This window comes from Lonchura striata, chromosome Z, assembly GCF_046129695.1.
Source record: "Lonchura striata isolate bLonStr1 chromosome Z, bLonStr1.mat, whole genome shotgun sequence".
Taxonomy (NCBI): Eukaryota; Metazoa; Chordata; class Aves; order Passeriformes; family Estrildidae; genus Lonchura; species Lonchura striata.
In genome coordinates, this window is record NC_134642.1 from 55,081,510 (window position 1) to 55,101,122 (window position 19,613).

Sequence of the window (19,613 nt, forward strand, 5' to 3'; positions counted from 1 at the left end):
CTTGAACACAGGAATAGTAAACAGTCTTGAGGAGTGTAGAGATCCAAGAGAAATTACCTACCATACCTGTAATTGGAGTTCTCTTAAAGGTCATAACCCTCTATAGATCCACACTTACCCTCCTTCCTCCTCTTGGGATTTGGAATACATTAGGATTAGGATGGATTGTTTAGTTCTCTTTAGACCATAAAGAAACAGATTAAGAATGTCACATGGTGCTCCCTGTAAAGCTTGTATATAACTGAACATCATATAAGTCAGTCTGACAGATGGCTAGAAATAAGCTTTCCAGTAACATGACTCAAATATTGCACTTAAAGTAATCATGATCTTCAAGTTATTTCAGTTGCATAAAAGTAATTAAATTCCCTTCTACTGTTACAGCATCTACAAAACCTCCTCTTTTAAGAATATGAGATTTGATTTGGCTAATAAACAATACCACTGTTTTATCAAACATCACACAAATAAAATAAATCTAGATTTTGTTCAATTTTAAAAAAATACATAGAAGGATTGCAAAAAATCACTGTAGGAATTACGTTTCCTGGCAATGAACAATGATGCAACAATTTATTTAGTATCACAGATAGGACTCTCGTGCTTTCTGTGCAAAAGATTGCTACTTTACCTCTCCAGTATTAACTGCATGAATATAAAGGGCTGGTTTCCAGTGTGGATGGAAGGTGCTGACTTCATCCTGAAAATAAACGAAAATACCCACTTTTTCCCAAAGATTTTTCCATCCCTTTGTTATACTTATTTCAGCATCACATAGTACTAAAATGCCTACATATAAAAGGTCACTCTTTTTCCCTTTCAAAACATTTCTTTGTGGTTTATATTCCCAGAGGTACACATAGAATCAACAGTCGATAAGAGAACATCACATAACACACTGACTTACCTTTGAGTAGTATCATTTAGGTCAGCACATTTTGTCAGGAAAAGACTTTTACAGACAATCACTTTGCTTTTAATAGCACTTTCTAATCACTAGGTAGATTTTCCTTGAATTGCAATAATACAGCTCAGCTATTCAGTTTGATGCATTTTAGCAGGGAAAAAAAACCACTGAAAGACTTAATTCTGAGCAATCCAGTCAGATTTTTATAAACTGAAGCATTCTCTTTTTATAATTCTGAGCATTCCTGAAGTGGATAGAGACTTGGTTTCCTAAAGGATAGCTTAGCAAGTTTCCACTGCACTGCATAACCAGTAGAACCCTAATAGAATCTTAACAGTGATATCCTGGATTCTCTCACCATCTCTGAAATATTGAATTTTAGTGGAGAAAGTAAAATTCATAAGTTCTGCTACTTAAGGTCAAGTACATATTTTTAAAATATTCTTCAAGGTTCAGGAATAACTATTTTTGTTGATGGTATTATATTTTTCAAAGTGGTCACAAAGCAGCATGGAAGAGTTTTCTCAATAGGCATGGTATGGGTTGCTGTGAACAAGGTTAGCCATGACTTTTTCAGTTTGTTGAAGGACATAAAAGAGACATAAAAACAGTGATTTTAGAATCATGTTGGTGCTCATACATTGCAGCTATTGATTTCAGAGTAATAGGAGAAATAATTTTTAAATATACTTTCAAAAGTCACTGTAGTACTTTTCTATAATCTAATCTCTGCTTTCCTGTATGATTGTTATACATGGAGAAAAATGGCTTTCCATATGTGAAAGCCATTTGAGGAAAAAAAATCATCTCTACTAACCATCTGGTCAGTTTCTCTATTGAAGTCTTCACAGACTTTCAAACTTATTGAAATTATGCTTTTGTTTGGTTTGCCATGACTTCAAAAGTCTAATTACACCAACTACAAGGTTATGGAACCATTCATATGTATTATGATGACATACTTTTCATAGGTTCATTTTATTGTTCAGTACAGAGAAACAAAGCATGTTCAATTACTTTTTTTCCTCTTCATTGCTCAGAGCATAACCCTGTGCTTAGGAGACATTTCTTACACCCTCTATTGTATTATAAAATGTTAATTGCCTCTTGAACATGTCATTTACCAGATTATGCAAAGGATGTAAAGAAACTCTAACATAAGTTACAGTAGTATTTACTAGTATTTATTAGTATTTACTCTATTAGAGTATTCTAACATATTTAGGGTATTTATCATATTTACTTCAGCCTTCTTCACACATTGGAAGAAAATATTAAAGATGGATTCAACCAACAGGAAGAACACCAGTCATTTACACTTGGTTATGCAGCAGCACAGATAAGAGAGGCTGTGGCTGGGCTGAAAATAATGTAGGTTAAGTTCTGGAAAGGCAACTTCTACTGTTCTTGTAAAGTAGTCCCACAGAGCAATTAGGTTGCACAAGCAGCACAGAGCATGATCTGGAAATCCCAAACCCATAAGTAATTTTGAATCCTTACTTCATGACTTACTTCCACTGAGCCTGTGCTGTGCTAAGCATAGGTTTGAGGAGCCTACAAGTTACAGTATGTACTTGTAATGCTAATAAGATTTTACTGGCTAAGAAGCTACTGGCTACTTTTTTTTTCTTAATAATTGTGGAAATTAACTCAGTGACTTTATATTGTGGCATCTCTGTATGTGATATCCAGGCTTAGTTTACAGATCTGAAAGATCCCTTTGTGCCCATCCACTGGATGCTATGTGGCCAGGCAAAACAGAAGGGGTGACTCAGAAGTATTTGATTTGTAGAACAATAAATAAGAAAATCAACCATGACAATTTAAAGGTCAAAAATAACCTTAACAGTCTGCTGATAGTATGGGAAAAGAAAAATCACTTGTGCCATAGTGACAGAGCTTCCTTTTCTTCATTTCTACTTGTGCATACTGAGTTTAGTGGGGTGCAGGCCACGTGTTTGAAGTTTAGTGCTACTGTAAATTATTCTGTGATGTACCTGGATAATATTTAGTGTGCCCTACTGACAGTAACTCACTTGTCAATTCAGGTTTGGATGCAATATCTAATGTAAGATGTTCAAGAAATTTGGGAAACTATCTAGACCAGAGAAAATTACTTGATGCTATTGCTAGTGCTATGAGGGTCCATTTATATTTCATTTATCTGAATTTGTGTGGAAATTAGAATTAAGTAACAGGAATCAGTGGAAAATACCATGACCACATAAAGACAATGAGCATCTAAGAATAGGTTCAGTCATTAACTGATGTCTTTTGCAAATGTGCTTATTGTGAGCATTTCCCTTCTGAAGAAACAGATACCAAAGGATGGATGGATGCTGTAACCAACCTTTCTGGCTAGCCAGATGGCTTCTGTGAGAAGAGGCTTTCCAGACACGCTTTTGGAAGATGCAAATCAAACTGAAAAGCCAGAATACTGTGATGCTAGCTCCAAACCTGACAGGCTACCTCTTAAAGTGAGGATGAGTTCCATGCTGTGGGCATGCTGGGGACCATAAAGAGAAGGGAGAATGCAATGCAGGTCAGCTTGAGGATACATGTGTGAACCCCAAGCATTTGATTACTTGTGTATGCAGACAGCTCAAGGGCTGTCCCTGATTGGTCTGAAAATGAAGAAACCATAAGAATAAACTCCTTTTTCTGTCAACTCAGTGGTTTAAAATGTGCCTCTCACTATTCTAAATTCGTAACTTCTGATTAAGAAAAGCAACTATTTGAGGAGATCAGAAATGGTAAAAGTGGTGGTGAGTGGGGAAGATTTCAGTGTTTATTCACTACTTTTATCAATTGTTTTTTCCCAATGGAGAGGACCAAGGGCACGATCATCTCAAAGGAAGATTTTCTGGTACTGAGTGCCTGTGCTATATCTGTAAAGGACAGAAAGTAAGAATAGCAAGAAGAGACAAGATATTGTGGAAGGGTATGCTTCCTTTCTCCCGGTGCAGGTGTAATTTAGGAAGTGAATACAGAAATTATCTGTCATTTGTGACAAAAGGCAGTTAGGATCAGAAAAGGTTGGCCCTGAGTGAAAATGTGCTTCCTTGAGATTACAGAATGACAAAGTACACAGAGAGGACATCACAATCTATGGGTTATTTAGAGGTTATATTTTTAAAATGTACTCTATTGGACATAATATCTATGACAAATGGCTCTGGATTTGCACCATTAATAGAATCAGCCTGCAAAGCTGGCAGAGACATAAAACTGGCATTTTAAGATAAGTTCTTATAAGTCATTTAGTTCTGTTTACAAGGTAAATCTTATTTTCATGCAAACAAATCTACAGGGAACACTGTTATGTTCTCAGGCTAAAGATGCAAGGGGAAATTATGTGTCATACTGGTGAGTGCTCTTTTAAAAGACTGTAAAATATTCAGCTAAATACAGTTGAAAGGTACGTGTCTTGAAAAATGCTACCCCAGACACTTTTCCTTGGTTTCTCTAGGAACTCATAAAGTAGCTTGTTTATTGTGGGCAAAGAACATAAGGAAGGCAGACTGACATTCATCTGGAAATATTTGTGTTAGCATAAGGGACCCCTTGTCCTCCCCACAACAACATGTCTGCCTCCTCAAGTTGTCCTCTTAAAAAAAGATATGTGGAATTGTATTTGGTGCACTGGGCCCTGTGGAATTACACAAGTCTAAAGAAAACTACTCCAGCATCTGTCTTCTTTCAAGCAGATTGTCAACAAGAGGAGGGGGGAAGGGAAGAAGGGGAAACTTTGCAAGAATGTTTTAAAGCCTTGAGATAAACTGTCGCTTTGAGCCTTGACAGCTCAAGAGCCTGACACATGCAGCTGCTCCCTGGAGGCTGTCCTGTGGCTTGGCAGGCTGATCACAGCCACTGGGCTGTGATGCCACAGTGCTTGCCTGACCTGACATAATGGGCAGCTATTTACTGCAAACAAGGTAGATGGAAAAACATAGACTTAAATGATGCTCTGGTGTAAGAAGGAATACACCAGGTCCCCCAGTCAATCTTCAGGGCTCTTTTTTTTTCTTTTTCTGGGATTGTTTATTCTTTCCCCAGGGAACAGGTGACTGTGGCACAGTACTAAGCTTCCCATCTCTAGATCAATAGAAAGAGATGAAGGAATTCTTGCAGGACAATAAAGAGGAAGAGAAAATGAACATTGGATAACCATATCAACAGTTTGCTCTGCTTGTTTTTCATGTATTACTGTGTAAAGTAAAAACACAAGCCCCTGGGGAGCCTGAAAGAATACTGTGAGCTTAATTCCATCATGGAAGCATGATAATACTTGATGGGTGAAGAACAGATATCAATGGACCCTTACAAATATTACATGAACTCAAACACATCTGTTTCAAATATTTCTGGCACATCATGACTGTGTTAAGGCAGATGTACCCTACATTTCTGCTTCCCACTGTGGCAAGGAAGGTAATGAGTTTAAGAAAACCCTGGCTTTTTTTCCTCGTAGCATGCCAGCTACATAGTACAGACACTATTCTCCACTGATATAAAGCATCAGTAGTACTGATCCAATATGCTGGCTTAAATCAGATGGAAAATTCATCCTGCTATTCCAATGCAAATTTATATGTGAACATGATGATTAAACAAAGTTTAGACTTACATGACATTGGTGTATTTTCAGCAAAAAGACAAGATAAGATAAAAGAAAGATATGACAACCCACTGAAAGACTCAATTTCATTGTATGTTTCCTGACCTTCCTCTGTGTCGTTTCTATGATATCACATTGTTTCATTTTTCTGCACAAATGACTTTTTCTTAGAATAGGTTTAGCAAAAATGTGTAAAGATAGTTATATAAAATCTTTTTCATTTATTTACTAAAGAAGGTTTTGGTGTTACAATGGATTTTGGTAACTGCCTGCATTCATATAAGACATTTTAACATATTTGCATATATGTTCAAGTACCCAGCTTGGCTAGGAGTTGAAACCAGAAATTTAAAATGTTTTGATGGGTTTCAGTATTTAAATTCCACAAACCAAAGAATTTCATGCTGCAGTTATGATGATCTTAAAATATATAACTCAAGGCATTATCAGAAGTAATACACTTTCACTATATTTTCCAAGTGCACATAATGCTTTGTACATGTCACCCTTTAAAATATTTACATACTTTCTTCATGCACTCTCCAGACCTAGGGTCTTTGAAGACTTATTAAAAATTTGAGCTAACTGACATAATGTAGATGTTAATTATGAAGTAGGAAGGGGAACTTCTTGCTGACCAGCTCTATTAGAAAAGTCTCAATACAGAGGCATCTCAGTAGCTGGGTATATTTAAAAAGCCAGCTCCCATACTGCTTACTACAACAGAATGGAGCCTAGAACCTGTGGAACAGCCTTGCCACAACCTTGATATTCCATAAGGTGTTAAAGATCCAATGGGCAGACATGGCTCAGCTGCTCCATCCTTCTCTATCTTGCCATAAACCTTTGTTTTACGTCCACAGTTTCTGTGGTCATTACTCAGGATCACATTATATCTTAAGATGAAATGAAGACCTTAAAGATTGAAGACCTTAAAAAGTAGCACAAAATACTGTAAATTTGGCATGTGCACATCAATCAGGTCCATCTTGGCCCATGGCAGATCTGGTCTCTGCATACATCACACAGAGTATAGCCTCACCACATCTGTCTAAAACACAACTGCAGCCTTTCCATTCCTGAAAATCTGGTTAGCTGGATTGGCACAACAACCAAACACACACTTGTACTAATACATAAAGCAAAATTGAAATAAAACTGTTGAGACATTTATGGTTATCTGGCATGAACCAACATCTGTCTTCACATTGGTATGACATACAAATTATGTGCATCCAAAGATACTATCAAGGTGCATGGAACTGGCTGTTTGAAGATGAAAAGTGGTTTTGTTCAGAAACCTCAGTGTATATGACTAAGTATGAAGGGACTGACAGAAGCATGAGACTGCATTCCTCAATACTACCATGAAGAATCACACATGCATTTGTTTATACTGGGATATATACAGTGCAGTCTCTTATTTTTGTCACTATTACAGTGATACAGCTGAAGCATACACTGAAAGGCTCATGAATAAATGGCATATTTTCCTATGTCTTCTGTAAAGCAATCAGTATACATCACAAAGAATAATAAATTACAATGCATAGATTTTTTTCAGTATGTGGTGAATTGAATGAGGAGCTGTTCCTTGCATTAGTGAGAACTCCTAACAGCATCATAGTTTCCACAAATGACAGGTTATGGGATATTTTCTGAAATATCTTGCTTTGAATGACTTCACTCTTTACTATTTTTAGTATAATGATTATTTTTAGTATAATGATTTACACTTGCCTTTTTTTTTCAAGTGGATTTAACTAATGACCTTACAAACAATACAGAATAACTGGGGGAAAAAAGTAGTAATGAAGTTAGAAAGTTCACTAACTCAAGAAGAAATACCAGTAATTTTCTTTTTTTCCCCTTGGTTTTTGACTGAAAGTAGAACTCATTCCACTATGAAGACATAGCAGATTCTAGAACCACAGCTCCCAAGCTGTATTGAATTCTATCCTCCTAGCAAAGAGAAGTATTGCATTCATAATATGGCACAAAAAGTATGCTGACTACTATCTCATACTTGTTGCCAATGTTTTGCCAGCCACCATAGTTACACTGGAAGAATTAATGAGAATAGAACCCCAACATATCTGTGGGGAGATGACTCCATACATTTGTTTCATTCTGTTCGTACTAAGAAAGTGGAGTTATTTTCGTTTTGGGAATGTCTGAAAATAACTCCGTGTGTCTTCCTATGAGATCTGTATGGACTCCTTTTCCATAAGAATGGACTAAAACATTCACTGACAGATTTTTTCAGTGATTCCATGACATGCTTTTACTTTGTGTAAAAAGTAACACAACACATGATAGAAACATAAAGTGATACATATATGATCAAACTCCTGAATTATTAATCTTAAAGTCAACTCCAGTTGACACCAATAGTCCCTGAAGTATCTGGAAGTGATGTAGAGGGAAAAAAGAAAAGATTATAGAAAATATTTAGATTCTTTTTTACCTGAATGTCTCCAAATTACCCTTTCTGTGTAGGTCCTTGTCTTTGACAGACTGTTTTGATGGACATGCAGGGGACTTCAGAGCATGTGTTACCAGTTACTTGGCACCTTCAAAGAAATCCCCAATTCCAGGCATGTGATATTTCCTCTGGCAGCAGAAAATGCTGCTTCCATTTAAATATTTTAGAAGCTACCTGATAAACTACAAGGACAGTAATATACTATTTCCCTCATGGGATTAGCCATTTGAAGTAAGAGTACCTTTCAAAAGACAAGATTTTACACTGATTTCAGAAGAACAATGTCCCAGATTTGGTTTAGCAGTTTGCTGTGTGTATCATCTCAAAGAAATCACCTGTGTCATACTCCACATGAACATGGAGGACATTTTTACATTCTAAAATATCACAAGTCTGTGACTGAAAGTTTAATGAAATTAATGGAATTAAAGTAATTTATAGGAACTTGACATCAAAATTGAAAGTATCATCAGGCAGTTTCTATTTGATCAGGACACCAAATTTCATGCCTTCTTTCAAGATACTGACCTTTTTCTTCCTCATCATTCACAAGGTCCTACATGAGCTGGAAAATCTCTTCTCAAATGTCACACATCTTTTGTTTGCCTACAGGCTTGGAGTTATATCCTAGTATTTTATCGCATGCAGAGAACTTTCAGTATCATCAGCTGTCACCACTGAAACTCATCTCCATTCATCCTGGTGATGCCCACTCTCCCATGGCCCATACAGCTCTAAGAGGGGCCTGAGACTCTTTGCCTAAAGTGTGGAGAGGAGATGAAATATTTCAGGTATCCCTGGGCCTTTTTTATAGCCTTACCACATCCTTGAAAGAGGAGTATCATGTTGTCTTCTAGTTCATTTAACCCACTAATCAAAGCAGGCTAAGCTTAGTAATTGTCCATAAAATTAAAAAAAAAAAAAAAACAGTTAGAAATATTACACATGCAAAGAAAAAGCTGAAGAATCTACAACAAGTCATCCCTTTATGCTAAGGTTGCATCAAGAAAGTGCCTTCTAATGATCTTATTTAACCTTAGTTCTCCTAATTAAAAAAAAAATCCCTTCCACAGGTACACAGACATACCAATTTTTATATCAGGAGTCCACTTTGGTAGGTAGACAACTCTATTCTTCAATAAAGTGTAAAAATTATGGCTCTCCCTTTGTAGCTACTTGGTTTTCTTCAACCTAATCAGCTAATCAGCTAATCTCTAAACAACTTGTCTGTACCTGTCAGGTTGTGCAATATAATATACAATGCAAACATCTATACAGTCTAATTGTATGCAGCTTATTACTGGTTTATGACTGAGGCCAGAAATTGTAACAGCCTAATACTTTGAAATTATCACAGATTTGTGTTGATGAATCTCCATTTTCCAAATAAGCAAGCTGTATCAATATGTACCAAATCAATAATAAGAAAGAATTTGTTACTCTTTGACTGGACTGTGAAGATAATTCTACATTGACATAGTTTACTTTGTTTTAGTATCTGCATTTGGTTATCTACCACTTAAGTTGCAAATGTTTATACCTTTTTTCTGGAGATATTGGCCCTTGCCGGAGACCCAGCTCTTTCAGATATTGCGCACTCTGCATTATGATCAGGCACAGCACGCTATCCAAAGGAGAAAACTTGAAATCGGAGGCAATCTTTGTTGTACTTTTCCTGGGTATTTGTGGAAGTAGGGATAAAAAAAATCTGCAGTTTTTAAATGCAAAAAGAGGCAATGGCCAGATTCCTACATGTCCATCAGTAAAACTGTTGTGCTGCTGCACAGAGAGATGAGCTGTGACACCAAACTGCTCATAGTTGAGAAAGGTGCTTGCCATTACTAGAAAAAGTCAGTCTTCACGCTGGATAGATCTACCTGTCCTAAAACAGCTTCAGCAAGTCAATGAAATCACATCCATCTGGTGTCCTACAGAGATCTGGTGTCGTGACACTTCCCCAAGTCCAGGTACCAAATGTTGCTCCATATCAGAAAGAGAAGGGCAGATAAGCCATGACCCCATAACCAAACACCATTTGTTGTGATCCGCTGTACCTCTGACACATGTGGAATGAGAAGAACCAGCTCAGAAATCAAGAGAAAAAAGGTTGCACCTGGCTAAAGGTCTGGCTAAAAGAGATGGCCCTCAGAGTAGAGCTGAGTTTCTCTGTTCCATATACTTTTTCTTGTTTTGTGCCTCTCACACTAAATGGCCACCATCATAAATAATGTCTTTGCTAGAGGAGGAAATTAATTCAGATCACTTAATCTCTGGGCACAGGTCTTCTATATTGATTTACCAAAAGAAATATTTATGGGACACTCCTAGGAAAATTTATTTGTGAAAAAACTTTGGTTTTCTTGGATTTGCCTGAATTTTCTTAATGAATTTCTGGCTCTGTATGAGATCTTAGGGAACAGCTTTCTCTAGGCAGTGATCCCTCTTATATTTAGGTCTTAAATAAGAAGTATGTGGTGGGACATTCAACACCAATTTTCTAATTAGGAGATTAACACATAAAATACGTTTGTCATCCCAGCCTAGTAACCATAACCAGAGATAATGAATAAATGGAAGAGTACAACTGGTACAATATTCATTCAACATACGTGTTCATAGATGATGCCTATGCTCCCCCTAATGTTGATTCACAGGTGTATTTACATTTTGTATCAAGGCCTCAGACTTTCTTCTTTAGAAGTCTGGACTCTTATAAACTTCCATTTTATCTAGCTCCTCTGAATCTAGTCCTGAAGCAAGGAGCTGGCTTAGAAGTATTTTCAGAAAAACTGTACTTTTGATTATGTAATTTACCTACTAAGACAATTCCAGAGATGATGTCCTTCAGAAAACTGACTGATTGATGTCTGTGTTAACTCAGATCAAGCATTCAAAGGTGAATATGTGCTTGTGCTACCACATTTGTTGTGCACTCTACATTTACTCACATGCATGAGGGGGCATCTCCTTTGTTTTGGAGCTGTAGTGTCCCCTAGGGAAAGCTGGAAGGCAGAGTATGTGTGATTATGTCAGCACTCTCACAGAAATGCTCAGAGTAGTTTCTACACTGTAGGGATTTGAATCCAAGGACCACCTACCCTTGTCAGTGCAGAGCTGGGAGCTGGTCATCCAGCTTTAGTGACTATCTGTGGAAACCTTACCTTCCCAGCCATTTCAGCCAAGCTGAGTTTGGAGATACTTTAAATCTAGGGAAGAGCCAGATTAGTCTTAATCAAATATACCTTTGAATTCATGGAATGAGACAGTAAGTATCAAAGTTTCTAACACAAGGGGGGAGGGAAAAATCAAGGTGGGAACGTGGTTGTCCTGTCTGTCCCAAGGCAATGTCTTTTTCATTCTGTAGTTATATTCAGGTGTGACTGTTGAATCCTATAGACTCAGTCTGCAGGTGCTAAAATCTTTGTCTTACATTCTTACTGGCTGCATTCCTATTGCTTGCACAAAAGCAGAGTTTATGTTAATGCCCAGATAGTTAAAAGAAAAAAAAAAAAAAAAGAAAGGTGTAGTGATCAGTATTCATCATCTTTCCAACTGCCTTGTCACTACATCAATTAATACAATTGAGCAAAAAATGTCACAAGCCCAGTGGAAAAACCTTTACACAGCCTTTCAGGGGGAAGTTTACTCCCAGCTTTTTTCCCTTGCATTAGCTCCTGTCATCCACAAAACAACAGAACCCAGTGGTGTCAATTATATTTGATTGACTGAGTAAAGCACACACACAAATAAGCAAAAACAATGGACACAAAAATCTATATATGACTCCCCTTGTCAGTGAGAATGCTTGTCTTCTCCATTTTCATGCTGCATGGTGTCCTGCTGCTACAGGCTTAAATGTTTCCTTCAGCCCCCAAACTATCACCAATTAAGTTAGCAGGGTCTTCAAAGGTGTCAAATGACTCCCTGGGCAATTGGCTGTAACTGCTGTTCAATAAATGAGGTCTAATTTATCAGTTTAACTTCACTTTTATAAACATAATGTCTCCTGGTACCATGTGCCATTTGCTCAGAGTGTGAAGGGATGCCTGCTACGTTGCATTTTGAAAGTTGGATAAGCTCACGTTAGCAGTCACGTGTTTTGTCTTTCATGCCTTTTCTCCCAGTTTGAAAGATGCATTTGAGTAAAATATGCTTGAGTGTTGTGGACTTGTGCAATATGGTATCCAAATAAACCATTCATAGAAAAATTTATAAAAAAACTTAAATGCAGCTCGTTGCTCATTTTGGCATAGGAGGGTTTGATCACACCATAAAATACAGCCCCATGTTACTTTTTCTGCAATGCTTTTTCATTGATCCTGTACAGGAACAATGGAATCTGTGTTGAGGTGTAGGAATTCTGTGCCCATCACAGGAGATGCTTTTTCACAGGATACACTTTTCAAGGAATAAGGTGCAGGGTGGCTAACAATCAGCACTCTAAAGGTATTAGGCAGTGTCTCAAAAGGTCAGAAAGGCAGGATAAAAATTTAGGAGATAAAATATACAGGGGGCAGAATTTTAATGCCAGAAAAGTAGTGGCTTTCTGTCTCTAGAAAGTAAAATAAGATATCACTACAGACAAAGCTTATGCTAGGAACAAAACTTTTGCTTTCACATGTGTCAGCATTAATATACATCCCTAGTAATGGAAATTCTGGTAACACAGCTTTAATTGAATATTTAAGTAAAACTGAAGTGATACTATTTTGTGTTTTAGGGTTTTTTAATACATAAAAGCCAAGATGTTCAGTCAGGCAAAGACATTCTCATGTGAGCTGCTAGTTCAATCCTTTTTCTTCTTTATTCAATCCTACCCTACCCAATACAGGATTTGAAACCCATGGAAAAGATGCTTTGCTGATGAACTAAAACCCGACACATACTACATTGTCACATCATCAGGTAAGGTGTAATGCATTTTCTGTGTAACTTTCTTAACTTGCTAACCTTTGTTTTGATCCAAAGGTGTCTGCCACACTCCTAACCTGAAACTGTCTTTCATACAATGTAAGAACCTTAATTTAACATTGAGGTTGATATTAGCATGGCACAAAGGAAATATTTTAGACTTTAAGCTTGTAAATAAGACAAGAAGAAAGAAGAATCAGTCTGGCAAAAGTCAGAAGGCACTGCATTTCCCATTCAGAAAGAACATACTATTGAATTAAGCTGTAAAAGCCTTGCCCTCAAAAAAAAAAAAAAAAAAAAAAAAAAAACCAAAAAAAAACCCCAAAAAAACCCAACAAAACCCAACAAAAAACCCAACAACAAAAAAGAAAAGAAAAGAAAAGAAAAGAAAAGAAAAGAAAAGAAAAGAAAAGAAAAGAAAAGAAAAGAAAAGAAAAGAAAAGAAAAGAAAAGAAAAGAAAAGAAAAGAAAAGAAAAGAAAAGAAAAGAAAAGAAAAGAAAAGAAAAGAAAAGAAAAGAAGACAACAAAAAAAAAACCCCAAAAAACAAAGACCCTCAAGAAGGAAAGACATTGCATGAAAACAAAAGCAAAATATGAAAGTTACCTAATTAGTGAGACTCATAAATCACATATAAAGATTCACCCTATATAACATCAGAATGAGTCAGCAGGAACTCTCTCCACCTCTAAGACCCATCGAAGGGATAGGAGCAGAGCGGGATGACTTTGTAATCTCATTTTACCTGAGCATATTTCTCAACATTTTTGGACTTCATTTATCTTTAACAGACATTAATATTTCGTATGCCTCTTATATTCCCAAGCAGTCTCAACAATTCTTTTACAGTGTTGCTGTACCATATTTCTGTTCTACTATATTACCATTGTTTTTTTCTTCTTGTCCATGACTGAGGACTGCATTGCAATCTATGATCATTGCAATGTCTTTCCCTCTCTTGTTTTCAAGTGCAAATTCTCTCTCTTGAAACGGATTTTTTTTACCAGTACCTATCAATCTGTACCAGTACCTATAACTCTGTCCATTTGTGTTGTGAAGTTTCATTTTGTTTTCATTACTATAGTCTTCACCATTATTTGGTTATTCTTGCAGAACACTCAGACCCCCTTCTGCTGATGCTTCCTCTCAACCCTACACCTTGGACAACTGCAAAGACTGCTAAGTTATATCACTCCCCATGGTGACTTCTCAGGCTTCTCAGAAAAGCCCATCCATAACCTTGGAGAAGGTGCTTAACCACCCCTTTTCAAAAGAAAATGCTGCCACCTCATTTTTAGCCAATTATCACCAGCTTCACAGCTCTCATGCTACCATCTACCTTACCTGGTGGTTTTTCAAGTTAGAGGATATTAGATGTTTTGCAGAAGTCCAGCTAGCTTTGTTTCATCTTCTCCACAAAATCAGTTATGGAGGAATGGTATTGAACTTTGGGAGAGTAAGAGAGCAAGCTGCTTGGATTCTAGATAGAAATTACTAAATATGAACCTGTAAAGTTCAGTGTGGTATCATATATTCTTATAAACCTTGCCTGACTTGTGAATTTGTTAACCACAATTGTCACACAGAGATTATTTGCTCCATCTATTTTAAATGGACACAGAGCCCAAACAGTTAAATGTAAAATTGAGGTTTACTTATATCTTGGATATGATCCCTTCCCTTAATTTCTTTTTGTATTGGGCCAGCAATGCCATCTTAATTTTGATCTTGTTAATAAGGAGGAAACTGTGCTGTTGCTCCAGTTAATGGTTCAAGCAAAAAAAAACCCCTTAAAATTTAGATGTTTTAAAAACATAAATCCTAAATTTTAGATCTAATTTTAAATTAGATGTTTACTGGTTCTAAAAAAGTAAACTGAACTAAAGGGAAAAGTCTTCTAGGCTATATTTATCTGAAATTTGCTCATACTCAGGTGGAACCAGACATAATCTCAAACTGTTCATTGAGCAGTTGTGACAGTGCTATTTACACTAAAAGTAGGTAATGGACCTTATACCCACACAGTATCTTTAAACTACAATAAAATGCATCTGTATAATATTCACTCAGAAAACTAGTGTGGAAGATGAACCACAGAAAATCTTAAAGTAATAAAGCCAAATAATGAGTAATTTTTAGAATGTAAGCAAATAGCTGCAGGAGCATTTGGTCAATATCAATTTGGGAATAATTAAAAAAAAAACCATTCAGGACTATCTATATCTGGTGAAGTGCTTTTTCATCCTTCACCTCTCTGAATAAAAGGTATGTGTTTGGCTAATTTCTTACTGCTTCTTGATCCGCTTTTCCTTGCCAGGAAAGGCTTGGCAGGCAGGTATAGCTCTTCCTCAATGTCAGGGAGAGAAGTGGTGTTTGCATGTAACAATAAACACTGCATAGTCTTTATTAAACAAATATGATTTATGGAAGCATAGAAGAATGACTTGCAAACAGACAGCTTCAGTTTCCTTCTTGTTTTTGCCCCCCGTCTACCTTCTGTCTATTCAAGCTTTGCTCTGCTAATTGTATGATTAAACTCATAAAGGTGCCCATGTGAGCTCATTTCTGCCTAGAGCTGCAGTAGAACAAGGAAACCTTCTCTGCAGAATGCAAGTAGAGGCATAGTGCCTCCAGTGGCAGGGTGGGCAGTAAACATCTTGGTGAGGAATTAAAATGACTCCTGGGCTCCAGGAAGTAGCAAAAGAAGTGACCTTCTGAGAGAAGCTTGAAAGTCCTTTCTGGTATTACCAGTGACAGCCAGAGTCAGAGTGATTTACTAAAAAAACATAGGTCCTATCTAGTGCACCTTTCAAAAAAATAATGACATTATTAAAGAATTTAGTGGTACAAAGGTATTTTTGTTCCTAGTTCAGAGTCAAATATTATGTTGCATTCACAAAATCATGCAAGAATTTTTGCAGCCTGGATGATGCTTGAAAGTATTTCTATTTCCTTAATGTGTGAAAAGTGCCATATTAAAAAGAAAAATCAGAATAAATAATCATAAGATTTTATACACTTGCCACACTCATCTTAAAGCTGTTAGTAAACACCCAGCAGGACTTATCCAAATTACACAACTCTGCTTTCATGACCTATCTCCTCTTCACTTACATCCTACCCTGTTTTTCCTCAAGCATGTCACTGAACTTCCATTTGACTACTTTCAGAGGGAGGGCTTTTTTTCCCAAAAAGCCCAACACTCTTACCAGCTGTGCTCCTGGCAACCCTGGTTGACCTTCTACACCCACCAATGCTGTGGGTCTACTGGCATGATTCCTGTCCTGCTGGTGGTATCAAGGAAGCTGTTGGATTTTTTTTTTTTTTTTTTTTTTTGGGGGGGGTGGGGTGTGGATTTTTTTTGTTTCGTCTGTTTGTTTTGTTTTTGTATTTTTGTTTGTTTTCAGTGAGCACATACCTACATACCCGTCGTGCTGTGGACTATTGCCCTCTGGAGTTCAAAGCTGGAACGAGCGTTTTCTCAACGTGTCTTTCAGACGGAAGACTGCACTATTCGCCTCTTTTGCCTCGGCTGAGTGAGTTTACAACTAAGCAGGAATTTTTCTGACTTTCACTGAGCCTGGTTTACCTGCAGAGACAGCACTGAAGTATTGGCTCCGTGGAATTACTTCGTTTTTTGTGAGGATCAAGCCAGCAGTGGAGCTAATCCTTGTTCACTACACTGTTAATGCTTATAACAACCACAGAACTATTTTAAAGACGTTTAGAAGTCTTTGACATTTTTGCATATAAGTGGTTTCTTGTTCCCACACATTGTCGTTAGTTATGGAAATTATTGCCTTAATAGAAAACCACAATCATTACAGCAGTATTTGTGTGTGTGTGTGTGTGTATGTGTGTGTGTGTGTGAAGACAAGGAACTCACCTATCCTTTCAAAGCAAACTTTCAAGAAATAATACATGAAATGAAATATTTTCTTACAAAAAAAAAAAAAAACCAAAAAAAAAAAAAAACCAAAAAAAAACAAAACAAAACAAAACAAAAAAACTATTGCATTCCGTGTAAATTTGACTGTACAGAGCCACAAGTTTTTTTTTGTGCCCAGCTGCTCACAAAACTTAAATAGTAACAGCTCTGGTCTAGAAATACAGGTCCAAGAAAGAATGTCATTTCACTTAGCTTTTTCCATGTCTTATGGAATCATGTAAGTGTGTTAGTGTTCATCTGTGTTCCAGTCTAACAGCATTTGAACCCTTGATTGCTTGGAATTATGAAGCTGGGTTCCTTAGGGTTTTCTTGAAACAGATGCCAAGACACAGCACAGAGACCATAAATCTAATAGGGGTGGTAACTGTGCCAGATACTTTCCGTCTTGGACTACTAAATAAATTAACCAGGAAACACAAATCTGTAGGAAATCATATTCCTGACATTCTGGTCACCCTGAAATTAGCTATTTTTAAATTAGGGTTTGTTAGGAAAGTGCCACTCCTAGACCAGGTTTTAAAACACTTTCAGAACATTTAGAATATACTTAACCATCCTGCAGACTGCCCTCCCAGACTTGGAGATATGTTGCCTCTCCCAATTTTCTGCCAGAAATAAACTTTCATTTGCCTTAGCTTTGGTAGGATTGGCAGGTGGTGAAATTGGGCAACCCACAGCCTGTGCCATCAAGGGTCTGTGGTAGTGCAGGCATGAGGGAAGTGAAGTGTCTGATGAAATTTCCTCTGGAGAAACAATTTAGACAGTGACCCTGCTGCCATCAGCATCTCCACTGAACCAAATGAGACCATTCACAAACAGGCAGCAGGATGTAGATATTTAAATGGTGTTGGAATAGCTGTTCCCTAAAGTCACTGATAAGGAATATTTCACTTGACAAGAACATAATATCATTCATGCTTTACTGTGGCATCTGAATAAAATTGCAGGTGGACACTGTTGTTAGCATAGTTCCTAATGAAGATATACAGGACTCTATTTTTGGAGAATCTGTAACAGGTCTTGTGATAGCTCATGGAGATTTATACTGTAGGACGTCCTCAGGCATCTACTGTTTCCCTTCCACAAAGGTATTACATGGTCCTACAGACTTTGTTCTGACGCATCTCAGGAGAGAAGGCTGCTTATTTACTTGTACTTGATGGCCTTGTACTACGTTTTGTCATGCATTAAGCTTTATCCAGTCACTTAAAAAAATTAAATCCATGCCCATGTATTCTGAATTATTAATAGATATTTTACCTATAGTAATAGGAACATTTTTTAGCTTAACACCAAAAAAATCAGATTTTAAGAAGCTGAAACACTAATCAATGATGCTTTAGGCTGGCTTGTTTTTATACTACATTTTAAAAGTTCTGAAAATGTTTGAATCCCCAAAAGTCTTTTGAAAAAAATGAAATCTTCTCCCAAACCACAGTGTGGTGAAATAAATTAGTATAATGATTTATGTTTACGGTTTTAGTCAATTCTGATAGAGATTATAGAGACAAAATGACAAACTGCCTTAGAGGTAAACTTAAATCATGTCAGCCAATCTTTAGTTTTTCCTTACTCTAATTGCTCCTCTTGTTCATTTATCTTCCTAGGCAATCTTTAGAAGAAATACTAGTTTAATCAGTGCATGTGCAAACCACCAGAGATAAAAAGTTTAGCCTAATTTGTCTCACTAAATTGTAATGCCTCTAGTAAACAAATCTTGTCTTGAAAGGAAACCAAGAAATCTAAATAAACACCCTCCACAAAATGTTTCTCTCCTCTTTGTTACATGTAGTATTGCTGATATTTTATAAACTTTGGCTTTTGATGCAAGCAAAACAAAAACATATGCACTATATGCTTTTGCAGTTGCATCAGATAGTTGCTTTCAAATATTCATGATAGCTTTTAAGCACAAGTAATTTCATATTATTACAGAAAAGTAATGCAAATAATTAAATAGCAGAATGGAATACTATATTAAAACAACTGTGCAGTATCTAATCAGAAGAGATTAATTTTAATTTCCTTCTCCACAGTTTTGAAATCAATACAGTATTGCAGCTCACAGCATGTAGAATTTCTTAGCTTGGTATAGCTTTATTGCTGTTAATCTTATCTTCCTCACACTCAAGAGAACAGTTTTGCCACTCACTTTGAGAGAAGTAGCTCCAATCCATTAAGCTCTGCTTCCACAAATGTGGAAGTGCTTGGCATGAAAACACATGCAAGTGTGCAAATCTTTGCCTAGAAGAGACAAAGACAACAAACAATCACTGGCTTGAAAGCATCCCAGGAATAAATTAATTCAGACCACTCTGTTCATTTCTGCAAAGTTAAGGTCCTTGTACACAGACTGCATTTCTTTAAAATTCCACAGATCTAATTCTCCAACAACATGCAGTGTCTCAATTTTAGAGGACTATTTCAATGGCTACATTTTGGTTGTTTTTCTAAAGAGGCCTATCAATTGGAGAAATCTCATTAAAGGGATTTTTGCCCTTATAAGGCTTCCAGGATCCAGACTTTATGGGCAACTCAGGTTAGGATCTCTCAATAGCTAGGTTTTTCAAAATACATCTGTGTGTCATTACTCATAAAACTAATCTCAGAAACTTGAATCAGACCTTATATGTGAGAAAATGAACACTTGCTGGATTGGGCCTTAACCTGTTTTTATTTTTTTTCTTTTTTTTAATGTCTAGAATTTTTTTGTATATATATCACTGCATAAACCTTGCTCCTCT

At 36.7% G+C, this 19,613-nt stretch overlaps 1 long non-coding RNA gene across 3 annotated transcripts in view; it reads left to right on the forward strand.

Moving 5' to 3' along the window:
• The window catches only part of LOC110479152 (uncharacterized), a 72,545-nt gene that overhangs the window by 40,114 nt on the left and 12,818 nt on the right, over window positions 1–19,613 (forward strand). For 2 of the 3 annotated variants that reach the window (XR_002466872.2, XR_002466873.2), the window contains one exon: window positions 12,842–13,212. This is a non-coding gene — a long non-coding RNA (uncharacterized LOC110479152). Of the gene's footprint in view, window positions 1–12,841; window positions 13,213–19,613 lie in introns of those variants that run through there. The other variant, XR_002466874.2, reaches the window with a different exon arrangement.